Below are 17,580 nucleotides of genomic sequence, written 5' to 3' on the forward strand. Positions count from 1 at the left end.
AAAAAAAAAAAAAAAGCCCAGAAACCGATGGTTTCACTGCAGAATTTTACCAAATATTTAAAGAAGAACTATTACCAACCCTACTCAAATTATTGTGAAAAATAGAGGAGCAGGGAATGCTTCCAAACTCCTTCTGTGAGGCCAGTATTACCGTAATGCCAAAACCAGACAAAGACATATCAAAAAAAAAGAAAAAAAAAAAAGAAAGAAACTACAAGCTAATATATCCCTGATGAACACTGATACAAAAATTCTAGACTAACTACTAGGAAACCAAATTCAACCACACATTAAAAAGATCATTTATCATGACCAAGTGGGATTTATCCCAGGGAAGCAAGGATTGTTTAACATATGCAAATCAATCAATATGATACATTATATCAACAGAATGAAGGACAAAAACCATACGACTATTACAATTGATGCTGAAAAACTACTTGATAAAATTCAACATCCTTTTTGATAAAAACCCTCAAAAAAACTGGGTACAGAAGAAACATACCTCAACTCAATAAAAACCATATATCACACATCCACAGCTGGTATCATACTGAACGGGGAAAAGCTGAAAGCCTTTCCTCAGATCTGGAGCAACGCAACGATGCCCACTTTCATCACTGTTGTTCAACGTAATACTGGAAATTTCAGCTGGAGCAATCAGACAGGAGAAAGAAATAAAGGGGATCCAAATTGGAAAAAAAATTATTCTTGTTTACAGACGATATAATCTTATGTTTGGAAAAACCTAAAGATTCCACACAAAAACTATTGGAAGCAATAAATTCAGTAGAAGTACAGGATGCAAAATCCGCATAAAAAATTAGTAGTATTTCTGTATGTGAAGAACAAATGATCTGAAAAGGAAACCAAGAAAGTAATCTCATTTATAATAGCTACAAATAAAATTAAATACCTAGGAATAAATCTAATCAAAGAAGTGAAACATATCTACAATTAAAATTATAAAACATCAATGAAAGAAATCAAAGAGGATAAAAAAAGAAAGTTATTCCATGTTCATGGATTGCAAGAATAAATGTTGTTAAAAAGTCCATAGTACACAGAGCAATCTACAGATTCAATGCAATCTCTATCTAAATACCAATGACATTCTTCATAGAAACCGAAAAAAATCCTAAAATGTATATGGAACCACAAGACTCAGAATAGCCAAAGCTATCCTGAGTAAAAAGAACCAAACTGGAGTAATCATATTATCTCTCTTCAAATTATACTACAGAGCTACAGTAACCAAAACAACATAGTACTGGCATAAAAACAGACACACAGACCAGTGGAACAGGTTAGAGAACCCAGAAATAAATCTGTACATCTACAGTGAGCTCATTTTTGACAAAGATGCCAATAACATACATTGGGGAAAAAACAATCTCTTCAATAAACGGTGCCAGGAAAACTGGATATCTATATGCAGAAGAATGAAACTAGACTCCTGTCTCCCACATATACAAAAATCAAATAAAAATGGATTAAATACTTAAAACCATGACCTCAAACTATACAACTACTACAAGAAAACTTTACAAAAACCTTTCAAGACAGTGGACTGGGCGAAGATTTCTTGAGCAATACCCCATAAGCACAGGAAATCAAAGAAAAATGGACAAATCACATCAAGTGAAAAAGCTTCTGCACAGCAAAGAATACAATGAACAAGTGAAAAGACAACCAACAGAATGAAAAAAAATTTGCAAACTACGCATTTGACAAGGAATTAATAACAAGAATTTATAAGGAGCTCAAACAACTCAATAGAAAAAAATCTGATAATTTGATTAAAAATGGGGAGAAGATCTGAATAGAAATTTCTCAAAAGAAGCTATAGAAATGGCAAACAGACATATAAAGAGGCACTCAACCTCATTGATCATCAGAGAAGTGCAAATGAAAACTACATTGAGGTATCATTTCATCCCAGTTAAAATTATTTTTGTCCAAAAGACAGGCAATAACAAATGTTGGTGAGGATTTAGAGAAAAGGGAACCATTGTACACTGTTGGTGGGAATGTAAATTAGTACAACCGCTATGGAGAACAGTTTGGAGATTCCTCAAAAAAACTAAAAATAGAGCTGCTAGGTATATATGCAAAAGAAATGAAATCAGTATATCAAAGAGATATCTGCAATCCCATAACTATTGAAGCACGAGTCAGAATAGCCAAGATTTGGAAGCAACCTAAGTGTCCATCAACACACAAATGGGTAAAGAAAATATGATACATGTACACAATGGAGTACTATTCAGCCATAGAAAAGAATCAGAATAGACAAGAATCGGATTCTGTCATTTGCAACAACATGGATGGAACTGGAAGGCCATTATGTTAGGTGAAATAAGCCAGGCACAGAAAGGCAAACTTTACATGTTCCCACTTATTTGTGGCTGCTAAACAAAACAATTAAACTCATGGAGATAGAGAGTACGATGATGGTTATCGAGTCTGGTAAGTGTAATGTGGTGGTGGGAGGGGGATAGTCAATGCCAGCAAGAATATAGTTTGAATGAATGAGATCTAGTATTTGATGGTACAACAGGATATCTATAGTCAAGAATAATTTATTGTACATTTAAAAATAACTAAAAGAGTATATTCGGATTGTTTGTAACACAAAGAAAGGATAAATATTTGAGGTATTGGATAGTCTATTTACCCTGATGTGATTACCATGCATTGCATGTCTGTATCAAAATATCTTATGTAGCCTATACATATATATGCCTATTATGTAACCCCCCTGACACACAAATCAGAAACTCTGAGGAAAAAGAAACTGACTTTACATTTAACATGTAGAACGTTCTAAGTTTTTGTTTGTTTGTTTTTGCTTTTTTGAGACAAGGTCTCACTTCGTCACCCAGGTTGGAGTAGAGCGGTGTGATGAACATATATCACTGCAGCCTTGACCTCCCAGGATCAAGCAATCCTCCCACCTCAGTCTCCCCAGTAGAGAGGACTACAGGTGTGTGCAGCCATACCTGGCTAACTTTTGTATTTTTTGTGGAGATGGGATTTCACCCTATTCCCTGTCTTGTCTCAAACTCTGAGCTCAAACCATCCGCTTGCCTCAGCCTTCCAAGTTCTTTCTTTTTTTTCCCCCCTCCTACTTTGAAACTGTTGACTTTTCTGCTGGTGTTGAGATAAAACTCACTGCTTATGGCACTTCAACCACGATTTTTGTTAAAAAGTCTTAAAGGGATTCCATATTAATGTATTCGCAAATTCTAACAGCTCCATGGCAACCAACAACCTAGATACCTTTTGGAAATGTAAATGTGGGTTTGCCTCACTAACAATTGCTTAGGGTGATGGAACTGTTAATTGAAGGATTGATAGTCTAAGAGAAAAAGAACCGGATAAATATTCTTAAAAGGCTCTCAGATCAGACTGGTCAAAATCTTGAGCTTGGAGTAATAATACATGGTATTGCTGTTTGATATAAAAGTTGCTTTGTGTGCTGTACAGGAGCCAGAAAAAGCAAAACATCCTGTTTAATTGCATCCTCACCTGCACTGACTAGTCAAAAACAACCAGAGGAGCAAACAAGATAGATTTGTTACTAAAAATTCAAGGCCACAAGGAAATTTTATTTTTTATAGAATTCAGGCAGTCCTACTTAAAATATTAATACAAACATTAATAATTTAACTATAAACTCATTTGAAACTGAGAAGAAGGAATAAAAAGGTAAAAAAAGATGTCTTTTTAAGAAGTCAACCTGCTATGCAAGCTGCTTTACTCAAAAATTTGGTCCACAGCCTTCATCAGATTACCTATCAGGGCAATGAAAATTTGGCCATATGAACTTGTCCCATTTTGTCAGAAATATAATTTTGATTCAATTATCTTTTACAAACTAGTGTGTTTATATTACTATTTCATGACTAAAATGATAAAATTAAAGAGCTCTAAGATTCTTGTGTGTGTGTATGTGTACCTACATACACTTAGGTGTGTTTATGCATATGTACATTTATTATGTTGTATGTGTATTTACACGGTAAAATCTGGTGTAGTTGGCCAGAAATCCCTTAAGGAATTCTATTCAGATAGGTTCAAACAAATGAGTGTTCCTAAAAATTTTAAAAATATATAGTAATTAACCCAAATAGCTTTCAGTTCATGTGGCTGAAGCAAATCTTTAATGAATAAGCTGATTTTAAAATTATTGATTAAAAAAATAGAAATGTCTTTAAAATTGTCCACATACATTTTTGCCTGGAATTACTGGTCAGATAGTTTTATATTTGTCCCTGCTAGCTGACGTAAGGTTATAAAACTATAAGCCCCTGGCTGGATGCGGTGGCTCATGCCTGTAATCCCAGCACTTTGGGAGGCTGAGGTGGGCAGATCACCTGAGGTCAGGAGTTTGAAACCAGCCTGGCCAACATGGTGAAACCCTGTCTCTACTGAAAATACAAAAATTAGCTGGGTGTGGTAGTGTATGCCTGTAATCCCAGGTATTCAGGAGGCTGAGGCAGGAGAATCACTTAAACCCAGGAGGCGGAGGCTGCCAGTGAGCCAAGATCATGCCACTGCACTCCAGCCTGGGTGACAGAGAGAGATCCCATCTCAAAAAATAAAATAAAATAATAAAAATAGAATAAAATAAAACTATAAGCCCCTCTGAAAGATAGAAGGGTATTTTTTTGTGTAACTCATACATATGGCTAATTTAATATTGTTGGTTGAATAAATCTTCTGAGTTATTGATAAAATACCCATATATTTAATTTTAAGGTATTTACTTAGGTGAATACCTGATGTTGTCATTAATTTGGGGGGTAGTTTGTTATGCAGCAATACATAACCAAAATACCAACTTTTAAATGTTTGCCAATTTTATGTGTGCAAGGTATGGGATCTCAATGTTACTTCATTTGCTTTTATCTGACTGCTAATGAATTTAAGAAGCTTTCCATGAATCCCTGTGAATTCCCCTCATCTCCTATAACTGAATGACAAAGTTTGGAGGGGAAAAATGTTCCTCTGAATTAGCCAGGATAATTCAGGGAAATAATAGGAAATCAGCAACAGGGGATAAACTATAGTGCAGACACTGCTGGAAAGAAATTTCAAAGGAAGAAAATAATCCCACAATGTTAGGTTGCCTGCTGGCAGTGGTGAACCTTACAAAAGAAGATAGTGGCAACACTGTACCTGCTTTCAAGAGAAGACTTGTTCAACAGATTATGTCCTCTATCCCCTTGATTCTAGAAAATGTGGCCTCTGGATTTTTCGAAAGTACAGCTCAAAATGGCCAAATGCACAAGTCTGAGGTTGCTTCTGTCACCACCAGCAAAAGTGGCAGCAGTATCTGAGAGTACCCAGCAGGAATCTAACGGGAAACCACTGGATCTTAAGTCTTGCTGGTGAAAGAAAGTGAGGTTGAAATCTTCTAGCCTCATGATGAGGCAGAGAAAGCTGGGGTATTAAGGCTGGGGATGGCAGAGGGCTTAAAAACACCCTTCTCCAGCCTGGATAACACGGTGAAACCCTGTCTCTACAAAAAACACAAAAAAGTTAGCTGGGCCTGGTGGTGTTCACCTGTAGTCCCAACTACCTGGAAGGCTGAGGTGAGCCCGCAAAGGTGGAGGCTGCAGTGAGCTGTGATTGTGCCACCACACTCCAACATGTACATATTACTATTAATTTTGTATTTTCTCTTTTTAAACTTTGCATTTGTTACATGTTAAACTTTTGTGTAAGTACACCTCCTTAAAAAAATACTGCTGGCCCAGCACTTTGAGGTGATTGCAAAAGACTGTGGAACAGAGAAAATTAAACTTAATAGTGGGCTCCAGATACACTTAGCCTGAGAACCACTTCCTTCAAACCTTTCTTGTTGCTCAAATGTGGCTAAAGGGTTTTGACACTGACCCCTAACTGCCAATCACTCCCTCCAATGTGGGATCATACCAAAAACCCAGGAAAGGTCCATCCCAACACCAAGAGAAAATCAAAATCTAACCACAGGATGATCAATCAGCGATGCTATTAAAGAAATATCTTGATAAAAAGAGGGGAATGTGAAAGTTGTCAGAATCATTGGAGTCACTTGTGTTAAGAAAATCCTGCCGAGCGTGGTGGCTCACGCTGTATTCCCAGAACTTTGGGAGGCCGAGGCAGGTGGATCATGAGGTCAGGAGTTCAAGACCAGCCTGACCAACATGGTGAAACCCCATCTCTACTAAAAACACAAAAATTAGCTGGGCCTGGGTGCGCACCTGTAATCCCAGCTACTGTGGAGGCTGAGGCAGGAGAATTGCTTGAACCCAGGAGGCGGAGGTTGCAGTGAGCCACGATCATGCCACTACACTCCAGTCTGGGCAACAGAGCAAGACTCTGTCTCAAAAAATAAAAAAAAAAGAAAGAAAATCCTGACAGAACTGGGAAAGGTCATGAAGGGAGGGTTTTCATTGACTAAGTGCCTGATAAAACTATCACAAACACTCTGCAAAAACCACGACCTTGCACAAAGGCCATCGCAACCTTACACAAAAATACTTCTGTGAGGACATCTGCTCAGCAATTGACTATCCAATCCCAGACTGGTACCATTCTTGTTATTGATCCCTGTGCCCTCCACCACCAAAGCAGATTTCAACCTCACTTCTAATCAACAATGCTTCTGATTTCAGTGCCAAAGATTCTCAGGTGCCAGGGTCACATTAGATAAAAGTAATCTTGTAAATTTGTTAATTTCTAAAAATCTAGGTGTCAATTTCCCTGAATCAAGGGAAAAAAACCTTACTCCACTGATTAACACTTTTCTGGATCCCAGCCACTGATATAGTTTGGATATTTGTCCCCTCCAAATCTCATGTTGACGTGTAATTTCCAGTGTTTGAGATTGGGCCTGGTGGGGGGTGTTTGTGTCATGGAGGTGGATTCTCTCACGAATAGCTTGGTGCTGTCCTTGTGATAATGAGAAGTTATCACTCTGTGTATATATGTGTATATATACACATGCGTGTGTACATATATATGTATATATGTGTATATATGCACACGTGTGTGTATATATATACACGTGTGCATATATACACATACACACACACGTATATGAAATTGTAAATTACCTAGAGCACTCAAAACAATTTTGAAAAGAAAGGACAAAGTTGGATAAATACACTACTGTAGTTCAAGACTTAATATAAAGCTGCAGTCATCAAGATCGGTAAATATTAGTGTAAGAATGGACATATGGATAAATGGAGCACAATAGAGTGTCCAGAAATAAATCCACAGCAGTGTAATCAGTACCAAGGATAATCAGTAGGGAGAAGTGTGGTGTTTTAACCAGTAGCACTAGAGCAAAACTGAACATTTGTATGAAAACAAAACAAAACAAAACCAGGAATCTCAGCCCTTTACTTATACCATAAACAAAAATAAACTCTAAATAAAGTATAGACATAAATGTAAAAGTTAAACCTATACACTTTTTAGAAGAAAACTGTCATAACCTTGAGGTGGGCAAAGATAAGAAACAAAATATACATCATAAAAAATCCTGACAAATCAGGCTTCATCAAATTAAAACTTTCTGCCTTTGGAGAGATAGCATTGCAATTATGAAAAGGCAAGCCATGATCTAGGGAAAAAATTTTTGGAAATACATGTCTGAAAAGACTTAACTATCCAAAATATTTAAATAATACTTGAAAATTAACAAGAAGGCAGACAATTGGATTTTTTAAAATTGGCAAATATTTGAACAGACACTTTACAACAGAAGATACAGAATAGTCAATGAGCGTAGGATAAGATGTTCATTCAACAGTATTGTTCACCAGGGAAATGCAAATTAAACCACTGTGAAGTACAACTGGAATAGCTAATATCAAATATAACTGACAACACCAATTGCTGATGAGGATGAGGAGCAAGCAGAACTCTCATATATTGAGGATGGGAGTCTAGGAGGCCATATTTGCTTTGGAAAAGTTAGTTTCTTATACAAATAAGTACACATCGTAAGATCCAAGAATTGCACTTCTAGATCCTAATCCAAGATAAATGAAAATATATTTTCACAAGCGCTTATATACAGATGTCTATACCATTTTATTTATAATAGAAGGAAACTGGGAACAACCAAATGACCATCAACAGATAAAGGGACAAAATACATTTTGTACAGTGGTGGTATAGAATACTAATCAGCAATAAAAAGAGTAAAATTCCAGAAACATGCAACAACATGGATAAATAGGAAAACATCATGCTGAGTAAAAGAAGACAGGTAGAAAAACTACATACTGTAAGATTTCATTTATATGAAATTTTACAATAGGCAAAGCTAACATAATATAATAGAAGCAGATCAGTGGGTGCCTAGGATAGAGGCTCTGGAATTGGCAACAGAGGGGCAAGAGGGAAATCCAGGGATTGTGGAAACATTCTATGTCTTGATTATGGGAATAGCTACACAGGTGAATGCATTTGTCAAAACTCATAAAACCTGGGACTTAAAATGGGTGCACCTTATTGCATGCAAAATAAATACTTCAATGCTGACTAAAAACAACATAATTTGTTTTGCCAGTTGACAGAGCTTTAAGATAAAAGAGACCTATAAGGTAAAGATTTGGTCCCGATATTTTTATTTTATTTATTTATTTTGAGACGGAGTTTTGCTCTTGTTGCCCAGGCTGCAGTGCAATGGCGTGATCTCAGCTCACCACAACCTCCGCCTCCCAGGTTCAAGGGATTCTCCTGACTCAGCCTCCCGAGTAGCTGGGATTACAGGCATGCGCCACTATGCCCGGCTAATTTTTGTATTTTTAGTAGAGATGGGGTTTCACCATGTTGGTCAGGCTGGTCTCAAACTCCCAAACTCAGGCGATCCACCTGCCTCGGCCTCCCAAAGTTCTGGGATTACAGGTGTGAGCCACCTCCCCCGGCTTCTGATATTTTCAAAAGGGTTACTGTTAAAATCTTCAACGTGAAGCCCATTTCTTCCTTAGCTCCTTTTCAATTCAGTAAAATCTTTCCATACTTCCTCCTCTTTTCCTTTTCTTTCTCTTCTCCTTTTTCTTTTTAAGAATAAAAATACTCTTCATCAAGGAAATGGAAAATGAGTTAGTTTGTATTTGAATTTTTATTCTAAGAATTAATTTAATATGAATTAGAATTTTTGGAATAAGACTACTAATTCTGGCACTTTATGTATTAAAACCAATGAGTTTCCAATATGCATAATTCATATTCGAGAGAGAGCTCTTACTAGTTTCATAATTATTACTTTCTCCCACATTTGAAATTATTGGTATATATGTAGTGGCTTTCTCGTTTTTTTTTTTTTTTTTTTTTTGTAATCTCTTTATCTGGGAAGCGAAGTAAGCACAGGCATTTCTTTCTTTCTTTTTTTTTTTTTCTTTTTCTTGAGACAGAGTCTCGCTCTGTCGCCCAGGCTGGAGTGCAGTGGCGCAATCTCGGCTCACTGCAAGCTCCGCCTCCCGGGTTCACGCCATTCTCCTGCTTCAGCCTCCTGAGTAGCTGGGACTACAGGCGCCCACCACGCCCGGCTAATTTTTTGTATTTTTAGTAGAGACAGGGTTTCACCGTGTTAGCCAGGATGGTCTCGATCTCCTGAGCTTGTGATCCACCCGCCTCGGCCTCCCAAAGTGCTGGGATTACAGGCATGAGCCACCGCGCCAGGCCCCAGCACGGGCATTTCTTAGTTTAGCTCTACTGCTCCAAGGTATAAATATTGGAAATATCCAATTTCAGATTTAAAAATGATTAGCTGCTAATCCATGAGTGCTAGAGGATATTTTTTATTTGTTTGTTTGTTATGTTCTGTTTTGTTTGGTTTTTTTGTTTTGACACAGGGTCTCACTCTTGTCCAGGTTGGAGTGCAGTGGCTCAATCACGGCTCACTGCAGCCTCGACCTTCCCAGGCTCACCTCAGCCTCCCGGGTAGCTGGGACTACAGGTGTGCACCACCATGCCTAGCTAACTTTTTGGTACTTTTTGTAGAGATGGGGTTTCACCATGTTGCCCAGGCTGGAGAAAGGTGTTTTAAGCCCTCTGCCGTCCCCAGCCTTAATACCCCAGCTTTCGCTCCCTCATCATGAGGCTAGATTTCAACCTCACTTCCTTTCACCAAGGAAACTTAGGATCCTGTGGTTTCCTGTTAGATTTCTGTAGGAGGCTCTCAGGTACTGCTGCCACTTTTGCTGGTGATGACAGAAGCAACCTCAGACTTGTGCGTTTGGCCATTTTGAGCTGTACTTTCAAACAATCCAGAGACCAATTTTCCTAGAATCAAGGAGACAGAGGCCATAATCCATTGAACGAGTGTTCTCTTGAAAGCAGGTACAATGTTACCACTATCTTGTATAAGGTGCACCAGTGCCAGAGGGCAACCTAACATTCTGGAATTATTTTCTTCCCTTGAAATTTCTCTCCAGCAGTAACTGCACTATAGTTTATCCCCTTTTGTTGATTTATTGTTATTTCTCTGAATTATCTTAGCTAATTCAGAAAAACTTTATTCCCCTCCAAACTTTGTCATTCAATTCTGGCGGTGGGGGAGTTCACAGGGATTCATGTAAAGCTTCTCAAGCTTATTAGTGTCAGATAAATGCAAATGAAGTAACACTGAGATGCTACACCTTGTACACATAAGATTGGCAAACGTTTAAAAGTTGGTGTTTTAGTTATGTATTGCTGCATAACAAACTATCCCCCAAATTAATGACAATGCCCTTAAGATTCATGACATCTCTTTTACGTAGCAAGGAGGGTCTAGGAGGCACATTCTTAAATCTTTCTGACATCTCAAAAAATGGTTTAACAGCTGCATCTTCATTTGAGGATTTACCTCGATATTTATCCTTAGACCAAATTTTGCTGACAACATGCTGGATTTGATCTTTGAATTTTCTGCCTTTGAGAACTTTCTGATTGCTAGTATAGAAAGACCACCGTGGGGCCTCAATGTTTCTTGAAATTCTGCTAAAAAATGAAACAATTCCTTTCTATCTTGTATTTTACCATAGGAAGCCAGAGAAAGCAATCTGTCATGTTTAACATTCTGCCTGGAAATTTCCCTAGCTAGATCTTATCAGATCAAATGAACAGTAGCGTTAATTTCTGGGAAGAAACCACCTCAACTGCCTCGTGCCTTCTGCGTGTCAGAAGGGAATCGAGTCTGGTGCCAGGATTCAACGAGAAGGGAGCGGTACATCCCAAACCACGAATTTCATAACGCTGGTCTCCAGGGAAAATACTGACATTCTACTCCATTACTCTTGAGCTTTGAACAACTGGAGAGGTTGAGTTTGTGAATATATGCTGTCAGACAGGATTACCTTGGGAAACAGTGAAACATGCAAAACCTCTGAGGAGTCCAATATTTGTTAAATGAATTTACAGAAGAGACTCACTGGAAACATTTAACATTTATATGAGGTTGGGTAAATAGAATGATATTTTCATTCAATTCACTATTATCTGTTAAACACATACTTTTTTATTTTTTATGCGATGGAATCTTGCTCTGGCTAATTCTCGTATTTTTACTAGAGACAGGGTTTCGCCACGTTGGCCAGTCTGATCTCGAACCCCTGATCTCAAGTGATCTGCCTGCCTTGGCCTCCCAAAGTGTTGGGATTACAGGCACTGCGCCCAGCCAACACCTCTTTTTTATGAAGTACTGCATGAATAACTTGGGGTTGCAACCAAAGGGTGTCCTTGCTTTCAAACAGGATATTTCATAGAATATGACTTAAATAAATACATGATGACATACAGTTATATTCCAAGTGAGCTCCCACTAAATTATTGCTTTTCAAATTCTTTTTGGTTACCATTGGTTCACATGTACTATCTTTCTTAATATAGGATCACTAATATTGAGGAGATCCTATTTATAAAAACAATCACTTGTGTCTAAGATTGATTGTTAATGTCAATATAACGAATATCATCTGTAAAAAGGAAATTTGTAAGAAGGAAATATTAAAAAATACCTGCCAGAACAATAGGATTCTGAAAGATTCTGTTTGGAAAAAACAAACGAACAAAAAAACGTTTTATGGGGCTAGGTTTTATACCTGTTTCCCAGTTATTTTCTTTTGCTTTCTTCACCACGTTGTGGCAGGCCAGGTTTCACTAACGCAGGCTTCCATAACAACGGTTTCAGCACTGAGCGAGTGGTTCCATCAAATATTAAAAGCTGAGAGAGTCAGTGCCCTTCTGCAAAGTCTGGAATGTCACAAAAGCCCATCAAGAGCTTTGCCTGGGCCTTTCCTGGGCCTTAAATCATGACAGGATAATGAAGGAATTCTTAACGGGACCCGTTTAGGAGTAAATAAGTTTTATTGGGGGGTCCAAAGAAACTCCCCAGGCCTCCACAAACAAGCCTTATTGGGTACTAAAGAAACTCCGCAAACCTCCATGATTTAGCAGGAGACAAGACAAAGGTATTGACCCCAGCACCTGGACCAATTTAGGTTAAGTAAATTTACTGAGGTTCCAGAGGAAGAGCTTCAAGACTCAGACCTTAGTTATAGATGAAAAGAAGTTAATCACTTATGTCTTTAGATGAATGCACAAATGCACACTTACATGTAGACATATAGCTTAGAAGGTATACAAGCTCTGGAAAACTTTGTAGTTTTGAGTTGGTCTGGGGATAGTTTCAAGGCCTTCTCCCTGTAACTGGTTACAGAAATAAAAACTCGGTTCTCTCCCAGTTCATCTGCATCTCGTTATTGGGCTGCGAGAATAAGTAGCCCGACCCTTGGTTTGGTCGGGAACAGCATGACATAAGAGACAGAGCACTGGCTTTGTAATCAGTTGATCTGGGTTCAAATCCTGATTCTATCACTTAAAAGCTGTGTGACATTGGGTGTACCAAATGTCTCTGTGCCTCTGTTTCTTCATGGGTAAAATGATGGCAATACTTTACATCCCCCGCCCATAATTCGGTGCCTGGCCCAGTGTCAAAACTCAGTATTTACTATTGAGTTGTTACTATTATTATCGTTACGGTGAATGATGTTGCAAATGTTCCTGGCATTTACAGACAGGTCTCCACTGCATGGCTGTCACAATGGTTACTCTTTTGGGGAGCACCCATCGGAGCAGCTGCTTCCACCTTGCTTTATTTTCCTGCAGATAATGTCCTGTTCCCGTCATTATCTGCTAACTTCTTGACTGAATGCCTGATAGGAGCTCAGATAGCTAAGTGTGGCTTTGTGCCTCACCCTCCTGACATAGCTCGTTTTCTGTTCCTATGGACTACAGAACCTGCTCTAGGGTTTGAACTGTAGACCTGTTCCTGCGTCATTCTCTCTGTTTGACTTGTGGCCATCCTAGTGAGGTTAAATGAAGCTCTGAGGTGAAAGCAGGAAGGATTCGGTTCAGGGAGAGCGTTTGTTTGATACAGGTGTTATACATGATGAACTATCCATCAGGGACAGGGATCCGAGCAGAGGTCAGAGAAGAGTGGTGGAGGTAATAACCTGCAATGATTGGGAGAGGAGGGAGGGATGTCACAGTAACATGCAGTCTGCTAATATTTGGCAGATTGTCATCTTCATGACCTCAATGGCCTTGTTAGTTCCTGCCGCAATTTTGCAATTATGTAGGGTCACCCTTGCTCTCCCCCTCCAGACAATGCTGATGAAAGAGATATTAGCAAGAGATACCATCCAGATCACATATATCTTACAGAGATCAGTGCAACTTTGCACGAATGAGTCCAACTTTGCACGAAGTAAGAGTCCAGGACTCTTACTTCATGAGTATCCTGAAACCCAGTGCATCTTTTCCCTGGGGAAAATGAAAACACAAAGCCATCCAAAAAAAACAAGCAAAATATATTGGAAGGAAACTCTGGTATATAACATTGAGCTGCTGGTTTGAAAAGCAGTGACCTCTCTGCGCAAATGATTTTTTTTTCCAAACAGAGCTGAACAAGGTAAGATTCTGGGTTAATGGCTTCCATAATTATTAAAATTAAAATGTAAACCTTCTGCAGTAGAGCTTACAGCCCTGCAGGAACTTACAGAACCATCAAATAATTTTAATAAACTGCTTATGCAAGGCTATTTCTATGGGAGGTCAGACTCCAGTCTCTCTTTAAGAGGCCGCCAAGACACCCTGGACTCAGATAATAAGGCATCTGCGTATTCTCTGAGGCCAAGAATGGGAAAATGTGTCTCAGCAGGCAAGGGGGGAAACTGATACCTTTATAAAAGACAACTTAAAAAGTGAGAGGTCTCTAGGGATTTTCTTGAATCTACCATTAAAGCTACATCATCTCTCTTTCCCCAGAAAGCCCACTTGGATTAAGCTCATCAACCAATGGGAATGTCAGTGATTGGATGGTTGTATGTCGGCGTGAAACAATGGTTATCTGTTAAACTGAATTTTATATCCATGTGGTGTTCAGTTTTTTCCCTCAAGATCTGGGATAGTGAAAGTTCCCTTGATCTGTGGGCTTTGTCTTTGTGGTGTTAACTGCTGAAGTACTTGCCTCCAGAGTAGGCACCTCTGCTCACGGCTAGAGCCACAAACATTCCTGATCCCACTGGTGGCATTTTCCTATTAAGTTGGGTGCACATTTCCATACAGACATGATCAAACATTGCATGTTATGATTAGAAATAAACCTGAGGACTGAGAAACTGAATATACAATGAGCAGACCATAAATAAAAATAGAATGTTGACCTGTCACCTGCAGCAACCTGCCCAAGAAACCAACTCCTATTTACTGTAAGCAACCCAGGAATCCAATCTGCTATATAAACCACACTTGCAGGAAGCCAGATTGCTATCTTGGAAGGTAAATAATTTCTGTAACGATCGGCCCCAGATGGCCAGGACTTAATAACTGACAGTTTCCCTAATTTTGCCCTTGCTTTCAACTTAGGACCAACTAGAGAAAGTCAAACATGTACCTCTTACCTATCACACAGGGTGCCCTGCACGTAGTTAGCTTACCTCCAGCTTCTTCACACCAACAGTCCAATCAGAGCACACCTGAGCCTTCTCTTCTGCGGGTCTTAAAGCTTTTGCATTCCTCTGCCTGCCTTTGAGTCTCTGCGCAAACGCTAGTGATGGTGGCCGACTCCTTTGCTATAGCAAGCTCAGAATCGATAGCCTTTGCTTTTCTCCTTTGGTCTTTGTTCAATACTATAGTTTAAATAGACTTTGTGAGCCAGTTTCTAAATCATTCTAACTGCCATTCACTCACTTACTGAAGAAATATTTACTAAAAGCTTCAATATAGGCCATATTCCTTGCTAGACACAGGAGCAAATGAAATAAGATACGGGCCCTACCCTAGAGGACAGTAACTTGGCAACTAAGGGGATGAACGGGATGACTTGGCAACCAAGGCAAAGGGCATTAAAATACAGAGGTGGACTCAAACGAAGATGGCCGAATAGGAACAGCTCCGGTCTACAGCTCCCAGCGTGAGCGACGCAGAAGACAGGTGATTTCTGCATTTCCATCTGAGGTACCGGGTTCATCTCACTAGGGAGTGCCAGACAGTGGGAGCAGGTCAGTGGGTGCGCGCACCGTGCGTGAGCCGAAGCAGGGCGAGGCATTGCCTCACTTGGGAAGCGCAAGGGGTCAGGGAGTTCCCTTTCTGAGTCAAAGAAAGGGGTGATGGACGCACCTGGAAAATCGGGTCACTCCCACCCGAATATTGCGCTTTTCTGACCGGCTTAAAAAACGGCGCACCACGAGACTATATCCCACACCTGGCTCGGAGGGTCCTATGCCCACGGAGTCTCGCTGATTGCTAGCGCAGCAGTCTGAGATCAAACTGCAAGGCGGCAGCGAGGCTGGGGGAGGGGCGCCCGCCATTGCCCAGGCTTGCTTAGGTAAACAAAGCAGCCGGGAAAGCTCGAACTGGGTGGAGCCCACCACAGCTCAAGGAGGCCTGCCTGCCTCTGTAGGCTCCACCTCTGGGGGCAGGGCACAGACAAACAAAAAGACAGCAGTAACCTCTGCAGACTTAAATGTCCCTGTCTGACAGCTTTGAAGAGAGCAGTGGTTCTCCCAGCACGCAGCTGGAGATCTGAGAAAGGGCAGACTGCCTCCTCAAGTGGGTCCCTGATGCCTGACCCCCCGAGCAGCCTTACTGGGAGGCACCCCCCAGCAGGGGCACACTGACACCTCACACTGCAGGGTATTCCAACAGATCTGCAGCTGAGGGTCCTGTCTGTTAGAAGGAAAACTAACAAACAGAAAGGACATCCACACCAAAAACCCATCTGTACATCACCATCATCAAAGACCAAAAGTAAATAAAACCACAAAGATGGGGAAAAAACAGAGCAGAAAAACTGGAAACTCTAAAACGCAGAGCGCCTCTCCTCCTCCAAAGGAACGCAGTTCCTCACCAGCAACGGAACAAAGCTGGATGGAGAATGACTTTGACGAGCTGAGAGAAGAAGGCTTCAGACGATCAAATTACTCTGAGCTACGGGAGGACATTCAAACCAAAGGCAAAGGAGTTGAAAACTTTGAAAAAAATTTAGAAGAATGTATAACTAGAATAACCAATACAGAGAAGTGCTTAAAGGAGCTGATGGAGCTGAAAACCAAGGCTCGAGAACTACGTGAAGAATGCAGAAGCCTCAGGAGCCGATGTGATCAACTGGAAGAAAGGGTATCAGCAATGGAAGATGAAATGAATGAAATGAAGCGAGAAGGGAAGTTTAGAGAAAAAAGAATAAAAAGAAATGAGCAAAGCCTCCAAGAAATATGGGACTATGTGAAAAGACCAAATCTACGTCTGATTGGTGTACCTGAAAGTGATGGGGAGAATGGAACCAAGTTGGAAAACATTCTGCAGGATATTATCCAGGAGAACTTCCCCAATCTAGCAAGGCAGGCCAACGTTCAGATTCAGGAAATACAGAGAACGCCACAAAGATACTCCTCGAGAAGAGCAACTCCAAGACACATAATTGTCAGATTCACCAAAGTTGAAATGAAGGAAAAAATGTTAAGGGCAGCCAGAGAGAAAGGTCGGATTACCCTCAAAGGGAAGCCCATCAGACTAACAGTGAGCGGATCTCTCGACAGAAACCCTACAAGCCAGAAGAGAGTGGGGGCCAATATTCAACATTCTTAAAGAAAAGAATTTTCAACCCAGAATTTCATATCCAGCCAAACTAAGCTTCATAAGTGAGGGAGAAATAAAATACTTTACAGACAAGCAAATGCTGAGAGATTTTGTCACCACCAGGCCTGCCCTACAAGAGCTCCTGAAGGCAGCACTAAACATGGAAAGGAACAACTGGTACCAGCTGCTGCAAAATCAAGCCAAAATGTAAAGACCATCGAGACTAGGAAGAAACTGCATCAACTAATGAGCAAAATCACCAGCTAACATCATAATGACAGGATCAAATTCACACATAACAATATTAACTTTAAATGTAAATGGACTAAATGCTCCAATTAAAAGACACAGACTGGCAAACTGGATAAAGAGTCAAGACCCATCAGTGTGCTGTATTCAGGAAACCCATCTCACATGCAGAGACTCACATAGGCTCAAAATGAAAGGATG

The sequence above is a fragment of the Gorilla gorilla genome, chromosome 18, assembly GCF_029281585.2.
Source record: "Gorilla gorilla gorilla isolate KB3781 chromosome 18, NHGRI_mGorGor1-v2.1_pri, whole genome shotgun sequence".
In the NCBI taxonomy this organism is placed as follows: Eukaryota; Metazoa; Chordata; class Mammalia; order Primates; family Hominidae; genus Gorilla; species Gorilla gorilla.